At 41.1% G+C, this 16,462-nt stretch overlaps 1 protein-coding gene across 8 annotated transcripts in view; it reads right to left on the bottom strand.

Moving 5' to 3' along the window:
- The window catches only part of GLI3 (GLI family zinc finger 3), a 476,769-nt gene that overhangs the window by 304,111 nt on the left and 156,196 nt on the right, over nucleotides 1-16,462 (bottom strand). For 4 of the 8 annotated variants that reach the window (XM_044454087.1, XM_044454105.1, XM_044454095.1 and 1 more), the window contains 2 exons: nucleotides 3,093-3,188; nucleotides 46-350 (listed from right to left, as the gene is read on the bottom strand). The exons of 1 other annotated variant lie outside the window; for it this stretch is intronic. The gene's annotated coding sequence lies outside the window, so the exon portion shown is untranslated. Of the gene's footprint in view, nucleotides 1-45; nucleotides 351-2,333; nucleotides 2,748-3,092; nucleotides 3,189-16,462 lie in introns of those variants that run through there. 3 more of the 8 variants (XM_044454104.1, XM_044454126.1, XM_044454118.1) reach the window with 3 other exon arrangements.

The following is a 16,462-nucleotide window of genomic DNA, read 5'->3' as shown; positions in this document are numbered from 1 at the left end:
CTCACGCCCTTCGTTCAGAAGTAGACCAGAAACCAGGTGGCTCACCTGACAACTTCTTCTTTGGCCACATCTGGCAGCCCCAGATGTGGGAACACAACCCGCACAGAAGAAGCTGGCTGTGGTTTCAGGCAGATGAACCGCACCAGCGTCAGTCTGGTTGTTCCCGTTTTACTTTTGCACCTCTTTCAGATTTTTTGCATGATAGAGGCTACAATTTAAAATGTGGTTTGTAGTCTTTGGAATTTGTTTGGAGCTTGGCGTTTTCAGGCTGTTCTTGAGGCGGCCTCTTACTTTTAAAAGAAGCTGGTGCTCTGTCTCCTAAAGCACTTGTTGATGTCTAAGGAAGAGTCCTGAGGAAAAAATGCCAGTGGCAGTGCAAGCAATGGACTCTAGAACAATTTTCCTCTCCTTTTACACACAGAGATAATCAGGTATCAAGCGTGTTTGTGGCTCATACCATTATTTTAGGGCATGTGCTGGGCAACACACACCTGGATGTGTTGTTTAAACAGGTCTGCTTCAATCAAAGTAAAAGCACATCAGCAGTTGCATTTACTCACTCAGATGCTGTCCACCTAGCCCAGTATTGTGGCTGGCTGTAGCTCTGTAAGGCCTAGGAGAGTGGTCTTTCCTATCACCTGCTACCTGATCCTTTTAAATAGATTGAATTGAAATCTTAGACTTTCTGTGCACTACACAAGTGCACTATGACTAAGCTTTGATCCTTCCCACTAACCCAGTTCTCACAAACACTAGATGCAGAGTCAAACCTGTTTCTAGGTTGTATCACTTCAAACATAATAGGTGGAGTAGGGGGAACACAATTTAATACAACTGCAGCAAATCCCTGGCACACAGAAATGCAGCATGTCAAGGAAAAGGCTAAATTAAAGCCTGGGGTGTTCAGAAGGATGCTTCTAATTTTGTCTCCCCCCCCCAATATTCTATTTGTCTATGAAAATATTAAAATTTTGAAACAGGATAATTAGCAAAAGGGGGAAATCAATGCATATGACACTCTGTATTCAGTGGCTCAGCCAGGGCTGGACTTTAGAACAAATGCAGGGCCTTGCAAGCAGGAGCAAGGCCAAACCACCACCAGAGGATGGGAGTGGCAGAGATGAAGGGTGGTGGCAGCAGGAAGAAGGCACAGCATCAGATATAAGCAGTAGCATACTGAGGCTGATACCTGTGGCTACAGAGCATCCTTTCTTCCCATTGCTTTTTTTAATGTTTGCTCAAGCAGCTGCTCCCAAGGTTACAGACACACCCACTACCTTAATTTCTCCAGAGTGCGCTGGGCAAATGAAGAGAGTGGTCCAGGGCAGAGCCATGGCAGTAGACATTTGGCTGCATAGCATGCTCACCTGACTAAGGTCGCAATCCTATGCGTACTTACCTGGGAGTGAGTCCCATTGAGGATTACAGGATCCACATATGAGTGGACCTTATGGCTGCAGTGTAAAAGTTTGAAAAGGAAAAAGAAACTACTTCCTCCTGCCACCTTGGGAGAGGGTATCAAGGTAAGTGGAGTGAAGTGACCAGGACATTGAGGTATGGGCACAAGAGCAGCAGGAGCTGAAGATCAAGTGTGGTGGCATGAAGGAGTCCTGGACTCTACCTTGCCCAGGAAAAGTGACTATCCGTATCACTGGGCACTAGACAGATGAAAGCAGACACCTCTCCTGGCTCCCTGCTCCTCATGTTTATATTTGTTTCTTTAAATATTTCAATTGATTGTTTTTAAGCTGTGAGTGTGGCATGCAGCCAAGCAAAGTGCTTCCACTCCAACACCATCTTCATGTGGATTCAAAAGAATGGTTTTATGTTTTGGAATTAATATCCCACCTCTGCCTTGTATTTAAGATGTTGGGCAGGTTACTTTTCTTTTAGTTTCATCAGCTTGTCTTATGAGAAATTTGTGTTTTGTGACCATGCTTTTCTCCAGATTCTACCGGGCCATCTTGACTTGCATTTAAGTGACAAAAGTTTGTGGCTGAGCAAGATTACAGATGTGAACAAACCAAAGCTATCTGATGATTTTAGGTTTAATAGGTAAGGCCAATAGCACCTTGCCTCCAAAAAAAAAAAAGACTGGAGAGAAAATTGACCTTTGCCAATGAAAACACAGTGTAAATGTTTCATCACCTTGACAATGAATACTTAGCAGAAACTTAGAACATGGAAGGCCCTTCAGCAAAACAGATGAAAACAGGCAACACTTTGTTGAAGTAACAACCTTCTTAACAATCTTTCATGTCTGTTCCAGAAAGTTCAAGTCATTATTTCCATTACTTAAAATTTACACACACATAATTTATTATATACTATACCTAGAACTGGGAAACTCTTGCCTCCAAACCTTGTTATCGCACCCAGCACTTGGGCATGATCTTGTCTCAGTCTCTCTATCACAAATAAAAGCTGCATTTCACAAAGTATTCCACAGAGCTAACTCCAAAATTAGCATTTTCTCTCTTCATGCCTGTTGCTGATTTGGGACCCATGTGGTATAACTTGCTGAGCAAATGAAGTCTTTTGTCATTTGCTGTCTTGTGATGAGCAGTTAGAGAGAGCAAAATGAAATGTGGTAAACATGTCCAGGACAAAATTTCATGTTTCGCATCTGAATCTTAGCTTAAACTTCAAACCCTATTTCAAATCAGGAATGGAAATCAAAACTATATTGTAAAGTTTCTGGATTTAAATACTGTGTGGAGCTAAAAGAGAAAAAAACAGGTATAGGAGGACTGACAAGAAGTTGAAGGTGAAACTTCCTACTTCCAAACACCAATTCTTCCCAGAAAATATCCCCATCCTGTCATGAGCATTAGAAGGGCAACACAGAGTTTGGGAATCCATGTTTCATTCATAAGGGATATCTCCATCCTGATAGTTTACTGTTAATAAGTTCAGCAATTTAAATTTTTTGTATGTTTCAATTTTTGGAGTTTTTTTTTCCTGAAAAAGAGGGTCTAAGACATTTTTATTCATAATATTAATTATTTTCCAAATGATTATCTCCCATTTCTACCTGTCACAGAATGGATTCTGAAAGGAAAAACACATGGATAGCATTGCCAATCATTTACCGTAGCAGGGCTCTTGTGCCTTAATGGATGTATGACAGACAGCAAGGTTGTATGTATAATGTCATGGTTCTACTTCCATCGCAGGTATCCATTCACCTGTAACATAATCATCGCAAAATTCACATAGGTAAAGCAGCCTGTCAGAAAGAAGTAGGTTAGTAATCCCACTCAAAAAGACTTGAAGTAACCTACTTATGGTTGGTCATCATGCAGGGCTTAGAAGAACAAAGAATGGCAAGGTTGAAGAAATGAGAAATGATCTGTGACAGAAAGACACTGTCCCTGGATGATGCTTAGATGGGCATGATAGAGTAAGGCCTTTGTCTCTGTCTCTGTGGTGACCAAAGTAATATTTTCCTTCTGTGACTCCTCATTTTGTTCTAAGTGGCCACTCTGGTATGAGTTGCACATTTGTGTTTAGCCAGGAGTGGCAAAGGCTGAAGAGGAGTATCTAGAAACCCCGCTTAAATGTAAGAGTGTATGCTTAACTTTCGATTGCCTACATGGGAGACACTGTCCCCAGCTGTTGCAGAAAGAATAATTGTTTCACTAAATCAGTTTAGGCAAGACTAGAGATAGGAAAGTTCGGGAAACAAACAGTCCTGTTTTTTCCAAGGACTGTTTCTGGGTCTTTTTAAAAAAGAAACAAGTAATTTCAGATAATGAAACATTTTCTTTCAGAATTTAAGACAAGGTGTTTATATATTGTTACCCAGCCCTTACTTCCCCCAAAGTGATTTATAAAAATATGTAATAAGAACACTTTTACTGAAAGGCTAGCAACATAAAATGTTTTGGAATGTCTGGAAACAATTGTTACTTTAAAAATGGTTTTATCCTTTCTGTAAGATTTCCAGTATAGTAATTTCTTCCATTACTTATGAATATTGATTGAGTGTACCTTTTACTGATAGACATTTTGGAATGATCAAGGTCAGGCTTAGTTTCCCAACAATCAAGTACAGTCACCATATTATAACATGGAAGCAAATACATATGCTGCACTGTTTGGGTCTTGTTCTGGGGAGTCTTATGTTTCCAGGCTTTCTCTTTTTAGACATTGTAGCAGTCAATTAAGATTGTTCCAATCTAAAACTTACATGTGAAAAAAACAAAACAAAACACTGTAGATTATCCCACCAGTGTCACTATATGCAATGGAACAGCATGTGGATTACCTTACCTATTGTCTTTCGTTTTTAATATAATTAAATTTGAAACTTGGTCTATGCAACTCATTGCCACAGTTTTTTAAATAAAGTTCTCAATTAGACTTTACCACTTGAGAATGTTTCAGCTATAAAATTTTAACTGCTACCACTAGAATAAAAACTCTCTACCTAAAAGAAACTCAACAGTCTGGGTCCTAAGGCATAGCATGGGACTGACACTACCTCCAGAGGCCACTTTTCAAAATGTACAAAATGCAGTGTTCCTCAATGGAAATTATTTGCAAAGGTGAATAAAATGTCACTCCAAATAATAGGTTCAGATTGCGTAAGAGTTCCACGTGTAAGTGTTCCCGGGAGGAAAGTGTTAGCAAAGCGTTCTTCCTATAGGCGTTCTGGGATGATCCACATTCTTCCCTTGTTGTGTATCTCACCCTTTCTCCATGGCTCCCATCCCCAACATCCCCCTCTGTGCACTCTAACTGGGCATGACACAAGGCCAGAGAAATTAAGTCCGATGCTGCACACTCTATCATTTGAGTTATGGACTCATTGTCAGGAGTTTTGATATTGCTGTTGCTGCACTGTAATTGGGTGTGGTTAATGGCAGCACAGTGGATTGGCAGATAAAGTGGAGTAGTTCTTTGCCCTCCACTGTGTTCCATGGACAGCTTTTTACTTCCCCTTTCTCCCAAGTCGTCCTAAGCCTCTATCAGTGCTAGAGATGGGACCAGGATCTGAGGTTTTGGGAAATATAATCCTCTCCTTTTCACACACACTTTCTGTCTAAATTTGACCACTCAGTGAGTCATTCATGGAGTTGTGCCAACATACCCAGAAGTCAATGTATACCCACTGGTGGAGGCATATCTAGAGATACACTGGCATAGAATAATTGCTAATGGGCCGGCTACCTAGCTGGCATATCTGTGGTACAGAACTGTGCCTTGAACTGATTTTTAAAATCAGCTAAAACCAGTTTCATAAAACCTAGGTAATTATCTCAATGAATGTGTGGAAATATTCACCACCAGTACAAAAAGGTCAATCTAAACATTCTTCTAATAACACATAGAACTACAGGATTGGCTTATTTATTTCACAGTGGGGACGTTAACAATTAAGAAATTAAAATTGTGAAATTTTACATAGCTCAGTCATCAACTCAAATGGAGACTGTACCCCAAAAATTTGAAGAACATTTGAAGAAAACTGAGAAAAGAAGGAAAGGAGCAGCAATGAAAAGTAAAACAGTTTCACTGGACTCCAAGATTAAGATTGTCCACACTATTGTATTCTCAACCACCATGTAAGGGTTTTAAAACCAGACAGTGAAGAATGCTGACAGAAAGAAAACTGATGTTCAAATGATGGTGCTGGAGGAGAGCTTTGCAAATCCCCTGGACTGACAGAAAGGCAAATGGGTCCTAGATCAAATCATACAGAACTTGCCTTAGAAGCAAAAAAGACAAAACTAAGGCTTTGGGAACATCATGAGAAGGGAAGACTCCCTGGACAAGACAATCATGCTTGGGAAAGTAGAAGGAAGGAGTAGAAAAGGAAAACCAAGTATGAGATAGACTAACTCTATAATAGATTGACTCTATAACAGAAGCCACTGCCTTGAATTTGCAAGAGCTGAACGAGGCTGTCATGGATAGGACATTTTGGAGAGCTCTCGTGCATAGGGTCGCCATGAGTTGGTGGTGACTTGATGGCACATAACAACAATCACAGGTACTGAGTTGGATTGAGACAATGATGCTCCAGGAAGGGGTGGTGTCATGCTCTCCCCATGTATTTTTATCCACATTTTAAAATTTTATTTTCTGCAGGGTTTAAAAAGAAGAAAATACCACCACTGTACCTTTTTTTAACAAAAAAATTGGGCAGGGCGGGCAGGTTTCAGGATGAAAGGAGGTCAGAAAGGCCTGATCCCTCCAGAGCACCACAGTCCTGATTGGAATCAGAGACACACGTAAAGAAATTACCTATGCATAGCTGCTGTGTGAGTAAAATAATGTTTCGATTGGCTAGCTGGACAAAGATAGGATTACTACTGAATCTAGTTATGCTGGCGAAAAAATGTTGCATTGCACTAGAAGATTTAAGTCAGTATAACAACAGTGCCAGCAGTGATACTGGCAGTATGTGAGCTAGTCAGTAGCACACCACCAGTGCCAGGAGCAGAATGCCTGAGAAATGTGCTTTATCCAGAAACCTGCACTCATTTGAAAGTCAGTTATGATGCACCTAACACTGACATAACAATCCAGGGGTCCTCAAACTTTTTGAACAGGGGGCCAGTTGAAAGGTGCCAGCAATGGGCTCAGGCTGCCAAGGCGGTGCATGCGGGGGGGTGGGGTGTGCAGAGATCCTTTTCTCCGAGCGAGTCCAAAATGATCTCCCTGCTCACAAGCTGGCGCCTTGCCATGCGTGCGCATGCAGCAAGTCCAAAACCTCTATGGTGGGCCGGATAAATGGGCATGGCGGGCCAGATCCGGCCTGCAGGCCATAGTTTGAGGACCCATATAACAAACTGTCCTCAAATAGCTGGCGTAAGATGACTGCTCTCCACTTGCCCGCTCACTCATGTTTTGGAGAATAAGGTTCTGACCAGTTCAGAACTTAGCTGAGAATAAGTCCCAATTCATATATTAGGACATACGATATAAGGAGTGTGTCCAAGTCTGTAAAACTACAAGCATGATACAAGAGGGATGCTAGGTGAAAGTCAGTTCACACAAAAGAAGTATGTTGCACAAACATCAGCCAAGTCCCCTCCATATATATATGCAGAGAAAGGAAAGGTAGATGATTTTCAGTTGCAGTTATTCTATTGCAAGAGGCCGTACAGAAATATCCACCAGGATTCTGTATTCCATGCTTGTAACTGAGTCAAGGCACACCACACAGGGGAGGAGACACTAAAGAGGAGAAGCCCATATCTCAGTTTAACTCCTGACTTCTGGACATCTCAAGGTCTGTAAATCCTCCCCATACCATGATTTCCTCCTGCTCCTCCTCAACTGTGTTCCAGCTTGACTACTCTTTCTTACTCTAGACTGGCGCAGTGTTCTTTGCAAGAGTAAGGACACCTTTTGCATTAAATGGGACCCTGTCAGTCCTCGTACCCAGGTGACTTCTCAACATGGCCTGGGAGAAACAGTGGCTTGATGTTCAGGCTTCTTGTACCTTGTACTGAGAAATTAGGTGCCAGTTCTTGAGCTGGAGACTCTAGCAATGGAGCCCTACTTCCTTACCTCGTACAAGTATAAGAAAAGGCCATACTAACCTCAATAGAGTACCATTGCAGCAGCTGGCTGGAATGTTTACTGCTGCTTTCAGCCCAGCGGGGCTCAAGGAAGATGTGTAGTAGCCAAAGCACATAAAACACAAAGACAGACACACTAGTTCAGGATTTTCTAGGCTTTGTATTCTGCAATTTTATTCCTTCAAAACACAAGATGATACTACAGAATTTGGCTTCAGTTTTGCTTTGTTTTTACCTAGCACACAACCTAAAACTAATCTCTTGCTATGCTACTACACAGACTACTATGTTTCTCTTTACCCCCATTCTTTGCCTACCCAGGAACTGTATATTTGGCCCAGGGCCATTATCTTTTTAGAAATAGGGCTCAGACATTCCTTCTATGTCCCAATACTCAATGGATTGCTGGCCAAAGCCATTTCCCTGCCTGAGGCAGAGCAGTAAATGGTTCCCCCATTGCCAACACGCAAGCCAAGGTGAATAGTATGCAAACCCAAACAAATTATTTTGGCATGTAAGGTGGAAAAGCCCTGACAGAAAAAATACAGAGAACTAGCAATTTGCTGCCCTTTCATGAAACCCACAGCAGCTCACTCTACCTACTGGTAGGGCTGGTGTTACCTGCGTATAGTCTGATATCAGTGAGTAACAATTTCATTCAGCCTACAAACTTCATTTTGAGACTGCCATTGATATCATGGCCACAATACTTGGCCTCTTCAGTTCTTCCCTAATCTAGTTTGGTACCATCTAACTTCATGGAGACTTTGAAAGCTTGTACAATCTTTTATGGCATTTTGGTTGTTCCTAACAAAGGTCTTGCATAACTGTAGTGTGTAGCCAAAAGGTCCCACCTCAGCTTACATAACTGTAGTTCTGGCTTGTCTCGCTATTCCTGGCAATGCATTGTGCCAAATAAACTGCTCACAGCTTGCCTTGAGACCCACCTGCACATCTACTGGGCCCTTGGATTGGGTTCTAGGTCCCTACAAGATCTGTGCAAGTTTCTCTATAAATGTGTGCACACACAGCTTCAGATGAGGTGCTCGGATGTCTTACATTACAGCAAGCAGCCCTCTATCTGAAAGGCTTCCCAAGGTCAGTCCTCTACTGAAACATCTCGTCTATCTGAGAGGCTGTCCTGTCCAACTGTGGTTTAAAAGATAACCATGAAAAAGGAGAACAGCAACCTTCAACCTTAGTCAGTCTGGACAGCAGAATAAGCAGGCACACAGATCATAGATGTACTAAATTTATATTCAAATTATACTAATTCTGAATGTGCATCTGTACACACATACACACACCAGTATATCAGTATACACAAATTGTATGTAAATATTAAGTCCTCTTAAGCCTTAAGTCCTCTTTTTCACCTTTTCACTAGTCAGGGGAAACTCAATAGGGAGAATTTCAAAACACCCCCACATACTTGTATCAAAGCAATATTCACAAATAGGAAATAGTGCAAATCAATCTGATGCAGAATTTTGAAATAAATCAGCATTCAGAAAGAGCCTAAATTGTTTAATAACATGACTACACTGCAGATTGAAAAAAGTTTAATAGTCATTCCTTCTCTCCAGGAAACTTCAAATAACACCCTACTCCTAAGTTAGAAAATATTCTCTAACAGATAATAGTTTCAGTACTGTAACTAAATTATGTCAGAGGAATTGGCTTTCCCGCTTTCTGTCCCAACACTGGAGGGGGGAAAGGGGGCAGATCAATGGTATGGATGGATGCCATGCCCCTAACACAGGGGAAACCTTAGACCAGTCTGAGAGCTGATCCCAATGTTACTCTCCCATTGCGATTCAGCGGGACTAGAAAGCCAGGAGGAAATGAGCGGCAACTGCCACTCCTCCCTCACTTCCACCCTAATGGCAGGAGCCCGGCAGGGCTTAGGAATGTTAGAGCACTGCAAACGAAGAACAGGATTGCCCTGTGTAACAGAAGACTGAATGGAGGGATGATTGACAGCCGAAGCCAGAATAGAAGGGGTGACAGTTAGTGTCATTTGGAGAAAATTAGTTAGGAAGAAGTCAGGCATGGTTAACAGCATATCAGGAAAAGTGTGGGGGAGGTTCCTGCACACACACACGTGTGTGTGTGTGTGTGTGTGTTTGTAAAAGAGTGAGTTGAATTAGGACCAGGAAGAGAAGAATTAGAGACCAAAGTTAATTAGTTAAATTAGTTAGTGAGTAGACTCAGATAGGGATGGACAAACCTGTCATTTTTTTCAGCTTCTCCTTTTTCAAGTGTTTGATTTTTCTTGCCTTGAACTTAAAACAAAAAGCCTCATTGGGTGGATTGCTCCTAATATATGCAGTTTTGTACATAATTTTGCCTTATTTACCTTTTTGCAAGGAATTTTCCTAGTATAATGCATTTTTAGGAATATATGCATTTTTTTGTTCAAATCTACACATTTTTTACATATTTAGAGTACTTCCATTACATTACATTTTAATATTAGAGTACTTCCATTACAAAAGCCAGAAAGGTGCAGCTTCAGTTTACATGTATTGGTTCAAAAGTACAAAATTAGATAAATGAAAACAAAATTATTTTTCCCCATACCTAAAATCAGAGACAAGGTGCTAATCAGAAGGGAGGGAGAGATGTTACTGAAAGCAGAGATGCAGTGTTAGGTTTTTGAAATCACTGTAGTTCTTATTCCATTGCTATTTCTTCTGAATGCTGATGTGTTAAATAATTATACAGTCTTTTAACTACCTGTGTTCTGGCCTGGGTAGATTTGAAGGTTGGCATAGCTCACCTCACATGCTAAGGATGTAAAGAGGAGAATTCTATTGTTCTCTATAAATCAATAGGTGGTAGCAGCTTGTTTTCGAGGGTCTTAGGAAAAATCTTGACTCAAGCTCTAGAGAATAGGGCCTTTTAGAGGAGCCCTAGGTACACTACACCATGTAAGAAAGCAAAGCCATTGAGATTAGTCAGCTGGTGATTTAGAGACAGTATATGGAGTCAGCTTGCAGTGTAGCCTAACAGGTCAACAGAAAGATCCTGGTGCGACTTGCTTCTGAGAAATGCATGTAAAGATGTAATTTCCCAAACATCAAGGCCATTGCATTGTTTCAAGCTGATGTGTACAGTTAATGCTTAGAATCAGTGTTTCTTAATTTGTCTTCTTGCTCCAATTGAAACAAAGCTTGAGTGCATGTTAGCAGCACTCATGTTTCCCTTGTTCTTCTTATTCCTTCCTCTCCTTTCATGCCCCCCCATGCAGATTGCAAATTAATCAGAGTAGAGATCTGTCTTATATTACTCTCTACATAACACCATTTGTAACAATGCAGGAGACTCAAACATCCATTTTATTTTATTTTTAATAGAACAAATCTGGTAAATACTCCCTCAGAATAGCATTATTTTTTTCACTCGTATTCTGTAAAGGAGTACTTTAAGATAAAGTTGCACAAGTGTTACAGTTAGGAACGCAGTGCTCCTTTGATTTGCTGGTACCACTAGGCATGGCTCCTGCAATGCGGTGCCCCTAGAGCCCCATCAAGATTCCGTTCCCCTGGTGGAGGCAGCCCTATCAGGCTCAAACTTCAAACTACAAAGGCATGCATTGGCTAAGGAAGTCTGCAACCTACTGACTGAAGATGGTACTGCAAGCTCCAAACACACATTTGAATTAATAAAACACAGTGAAGTTTTAAAATAGAATAACACTGTTGCATACCACTAGGGCCTTTAGTGTGCATACAAGTTTCAGGGAGCTAGGTTTTGTGGTCTCAGTACTACGACACTGACAGACTGGCAGTCTCTTTTAGGGATGAGCATCCTGGCTGGTCCTCTCATGAAGCTGAGTAAAGCAGTGTGTTAGGGGCTGGAATGGAAGCAGCAACACATGGTGTGTTCCCCTCTCCGCACCAAGAAGGCCCCATCGCAAAGTGGCTCTCTGGTTGCTCTCTCCTTGCTGCGTGTGATACATCAGGAAGGCTGAGCATAACAGGTCCGTTGGAGAGCCCTGCCACCCCACCCTCCTGCTGCAGCACACGCTTTAAAGAGAGCACTACCCGTGTGAGGCTCGGGAGTAGCCACCCACTCCTGGTTAACCCTGAGGATCCTCTCAGGGCATTCCAGAGGATGGGCTGACTTTCAAAAGAGCTGCATTGGCCAGAAAGTGTGTGTTTGTTTATCTTCTATATCAGCCAATAGGCAAAGCTCTCTGCGTGGTTCACCACAGTTGTACAGGACCATGGTACAATACAAATAACTAAGAAAACATTTCTAAAACAAAATGGCAGCCGAGCAGTGTTTTATAGAAAATATACATATTTCAAAAACCAGATATGAGTACCCCATCAAAGCTCTTATATCACCTCCAATAACTTTAAATGCCCCCATGCAGAGAGATGATTTAACCTGGCACTGAAAGGATAACACAGTTGGTAGTGGGCAGGTTTTGGTGGGGAAATAATTCCACAGTTAGGGGACCACCACTGAGAAGGCCCTCCCTTTGGTTGCCACCTGCTAAGTCTGCCTTGGGGGCTGCCACTCACAGGAAGGCTCCAGATATTGATCATACTATAGGTAGATCGCAGTTGGAAGTGGCCTTTGTGATCCCAAACGATGTAAGGTGTTATAGGCTAAAACCAACACCTTTAACAAGTCTTGAAGCGTATAGGCAGCCAATGCAACAAGCCAGATTGGTGTCATGTGTTCAGACTTTCTGATCCCTTATTTGTGTTATAAATAGTAAAAAATATAACATTTTATATTAGCTGAAGCTCCTGAACAGTCCTGAAGGGCAGCCCCACATGGCATGCATTGCAGTAATCGAATGTAGAGATGATCAGAGAATTGATTAGTGAAACTATGCTATCTCCGTTCAGATAGTGGTGCAGGCAGGCCACCAGCTGAAATGGATAGAAAGCAGCCCAGGCCACCGAGGCCACCTGAGACGCAAGTGACAAAGATATCTCCGGAAGGGCCCCCAAGGACCTGCTCCTTCAAGGTTGGGCCCCACCCAGAACAGACTGAATGCCTTCATTCACTTAAAAAATACCCACTAAAAGCATCTCAGTCAAGCCTGGATTGAGCGTCAGTTTGTTAGTCCTCATCCAGGTCCTGATATAGCACACGCACAAGCTCATCTGGTGGGGAGTCAAAGGAGAAGTAGAACAATGTATTCTCAGCATACCAGTGGCAATACACTCCAAAACTCCAGATGCCCCCATACAATAGTTTCATGTAGATATAAATGGCATGAGGACAGAACTGAGGAACCCAGTGCTGGAGAATCCATGGGGCCAAACAGAACCAGGGTCTCATCGAGCACTCAAACAACCTCACCAACACTCTCCTTTGAGACCGCAGATACAAAGAAACAGGAATTTCAATTGTTTTGATGCCAACAGAAGGACAAGATTTTAGTGATATAAAAATCAACCAATTTTATGTGGTGTGTTTAGAATCAGTTACCCTTGAAAAACTCTCTAAGTTCTAAAATAGAATAAGATATAAAAGATTTCTCAGTTTAACATCTCTTGGATTATGCAAATAGAGCTAAAAGGGCAGGTTTTTCTCTTTTTTAGGCAAAAATGACTGAGTCACAAGATGTGGGTTTGATTAAAAAATTGTTGTGGAAAAACTAGGTTTAGCTGAGCTTGCTATAAGATCCTATGCAGGATATACTTTGGGAGGGGATCTTGAAGGCTGAGTTAAAAGTCTTACCTACTCTATTCAAGATTTCTTGAACATGGTAGCAAGTATACAAATGCTCATTAAAAAGGATCTGTTGAACTTTGTCATCACCACTTCCCATGTACAGATGGTGAAAATCACATTATTTTAACTTAAGTTGCACCACAACTGAAAAATCCACTGATTTCCTTGGCAATGAAAAGCAAGAACAATTTATGTAATAGGCATTAGGTCATAATCTTTATTCATGTGCTTAATTGTCATTCATTGATTAAAAACTTGGAACTACAAAAATAAATTAGCATTGTGAAATGGAGAAGGGGACAGAAGAAATTGATTTTGTTAGTTTGTTTTGGAAAAGAACAAAATTATATCCGGAAGACAACTTTAGAAATTTGTTTCAGTCTTAAGATTATTATTACTACTATTGTTATTACATTGCATTTATATCCTACCTTTTTTATTTTGCAAGGACCACAAGACAGCTTACGGTTCTCCTCTACTCCATGTTAACCTCACAACAACAGTCCTTTGAGGTGTAGGCTGATAATGAGTGACTGGCCCAAAGTCATCCAATATTTCATGATTATTCAGGGACTAGAACCCCGATCTCCCAGGCTCCCAGTCCAAAATTCTAACCACTCCACCATCTTAAATGTATTCTCATTTTTTTAGCCAATGCCTTTTATAGGATGATGGTGTATTAATATTATAATATATATTATATAATATTAATATAATATAATACATTAATATTAATATTGTAATATTGTAATGATGATATTATAATATTATAGTGTGGAAGACCAAACTAGCAAGGTGTAAGTGCAAAGACTTGGAAAGAAATTTGACTGGCATTGTAGGCAAGTCACAGCCTTCCCATTTAGAGGGCCTAATGAGGATTAGTTTGGAATTGTTACTATCAGTACTCCACTTTTTCAGAGCAGCTTAGTGCCCACTTTGGCTTATATAAACATTTTGTTTCATAAATCCATTTCTAGCCACGTATTAACAGAACCAGAGTTATCCTGTAGGTGTGATAAGAACTGGCTGCCTCATATTGTGCCCCAACTACCTTTTTTCACACCTGTGGATGGCAGAAACCTAGGAAAAATGCTCCTGCTTTATGCAAGCTTTACATACCCTTTTGTAGAACTTTCAGCCCAATTTCCCTATCTTAGTTCCACTTGGATAATGTCAAGTCTAAAGGTGCAAGAGTTGATCAACTCCAGTTGGTTGATTAATTAAGCCAAGTTGGAAAGCTGTAGTTACATTAATGTGACATTAGCACACCAGAGCCAAAAGAACATCTGCCACTAGTTTATTGGCACATGCTCTTTCAGCTCTGGTGTGTTACTAAGACAGGAAATGAAAAAGTCTTTCCTTCCAACAATGAGTAGCAGCCTTTTTTACTAAAGTTATAAGTTATCTTACACTTCTTCAAGGATCTCAAACAGGCATATTTGACACATTTGTTTACCTTTAAATATTCATTTTGCAATGTACACGTTTATTGAACTATAACCAATTGATCAGTTGGTTAAAAGGCAATCAATTATTTGATTAAATATTATCTTGCCTGATCAACAGTGGGAATACCCAGTGCCCACTATAGCCCCAAAACTCCAAACTACTGTATCGAGGGGAAATGACAATTTAAGTACAAATGGTGTGAACTCCTAGGCCATCCTAAATTTGTGAGTGTTTTCAAACAAACTTACATAGAATCATAGAATAGTGGAGTTGGAAGGGACCAAGAAGGCCTTCAGGTCACCAGTGCAAGACTCTAAGTTAAAACATCCCTCTCAGATGTTCAGGTGCAGCTTGAATACCTCTAGTGTGGAAAAGCCCACAACCTCCCCAGGTAATTGGTTGCATTGCTGAACTGCTCTAACATTCAGGAAATTTAGCCAGATTCTAGCTGGAATCTGACTTTCTATAACTTGAGCCCATTATTCCATGTCCTACACTCGGGGATAATGGAAAAGAGATCCTGTCCTTCCTCTGTGTGACAACCTTTCAAGTACTTGTAGAATGCTATCATATCTCCCCTCAGCCTTCTCCAGGCTACACATGCCCAGTTATTTCACTCTCTCCTCACAGAGCTTCATTTCCAGTCCCTGGATCATCCTTGCTGCCTTCCTCTAGAGCCTTTTTAGTTTGTCTGCCTCTTTCTTTAACTGTGGTGCCCAGAACTGGACACAACACTCCAGATGAGGCCTAGTCAACACAGAGGAGAGGAGAGGAGAGCGACTAGTTCACATGCTTTGGACATGATGCTTCTATTAATGAAGCCCTAACTAGCATGTGTCTTTTTGCAGCCACATCACATTGTTGACTCAACTTGGAAATCTGACCACCCAACAGCAAGTTAGTAAGACAGTATAATAGACATACACCCTCATCTAGTGGGCTGGGAATAATTGCTGTCATATCTTTCAAATGTCATCTCCATCTGTCTACTGGCAGTATCAACCTAGTATTATCATGCATGAGACTCAGCAAGTTGATGCACATCCACATCGTATCACTAGCAGAGGCATCCAATTCTCATCAGATTAACCAAGTATGATATAAACCTGGGTTGGTATCATCCATGTACAGATGATACACCAAACATTCATTGCAACTTGCTGACTGGGCATAAAAAGTTGAATACCTAAAAATGATTTGAGTACCCCCAAGGCAATGGGGATTTTCTCATCAGAGGCCTTGCTGACAAAGGAATTATGAGCAATCCATCTCATATTAGACAGCCGACCCTTCTGCTGCTCTGCTTGTGTGTTTGTTTCTCTCCCATAACATTTTTGTGCCATTTGCAAAGATTTCAGGAGTTTGCTCATTTCAACAGGCTAGTAAGTTCTTCCATCCACCCTGTCTTGTTTATTTCCCAGTGCTGCCAAGCATGCTAAAACTTGCAATGGATATATGTGCCTAAAATTACACTAAGACTCCCATTTGTCTAGCTGTCAGCCATCCAATACATTATGCAGAACTGGTCTACTGAAAATTGGGAGAATTTTTTTTTCTTGGAGAAGCCTCAACTCAGCATTTCATTTGGTACTAGCCATCAACTCTGTGGCTCCATATCCCTTTGCTCTTGGAGCAAAGATACACAATAATGTACACTCACACAGGAACTTTCTAATATTGTGTTCTCTTAGGTTAATGTCTTTAGACAGTGATCGTTCAGGTGGTAATGCCTCTGCCCTACACATCTGAGGGACAGATTTTAGAGCAATTATTAT

This window comes from Varanus komodoensis, unplaced genomic scaffold, assembly GCF_004798865.1.
Source record: "Varanus komodoensis strain SLA01 unplaced genomic scaffold, ASM479886v1 scaffold10, whole genome shotgun sequence".
NCBI lineage: Eukaryota > Metazoa > Chordata > Lepidosauria > Squamata > Varanidae > Varanus > Varanus komodoensis.
This window is presented reverse-complemented; position numbering and strand designations above follow the sequence as displayed.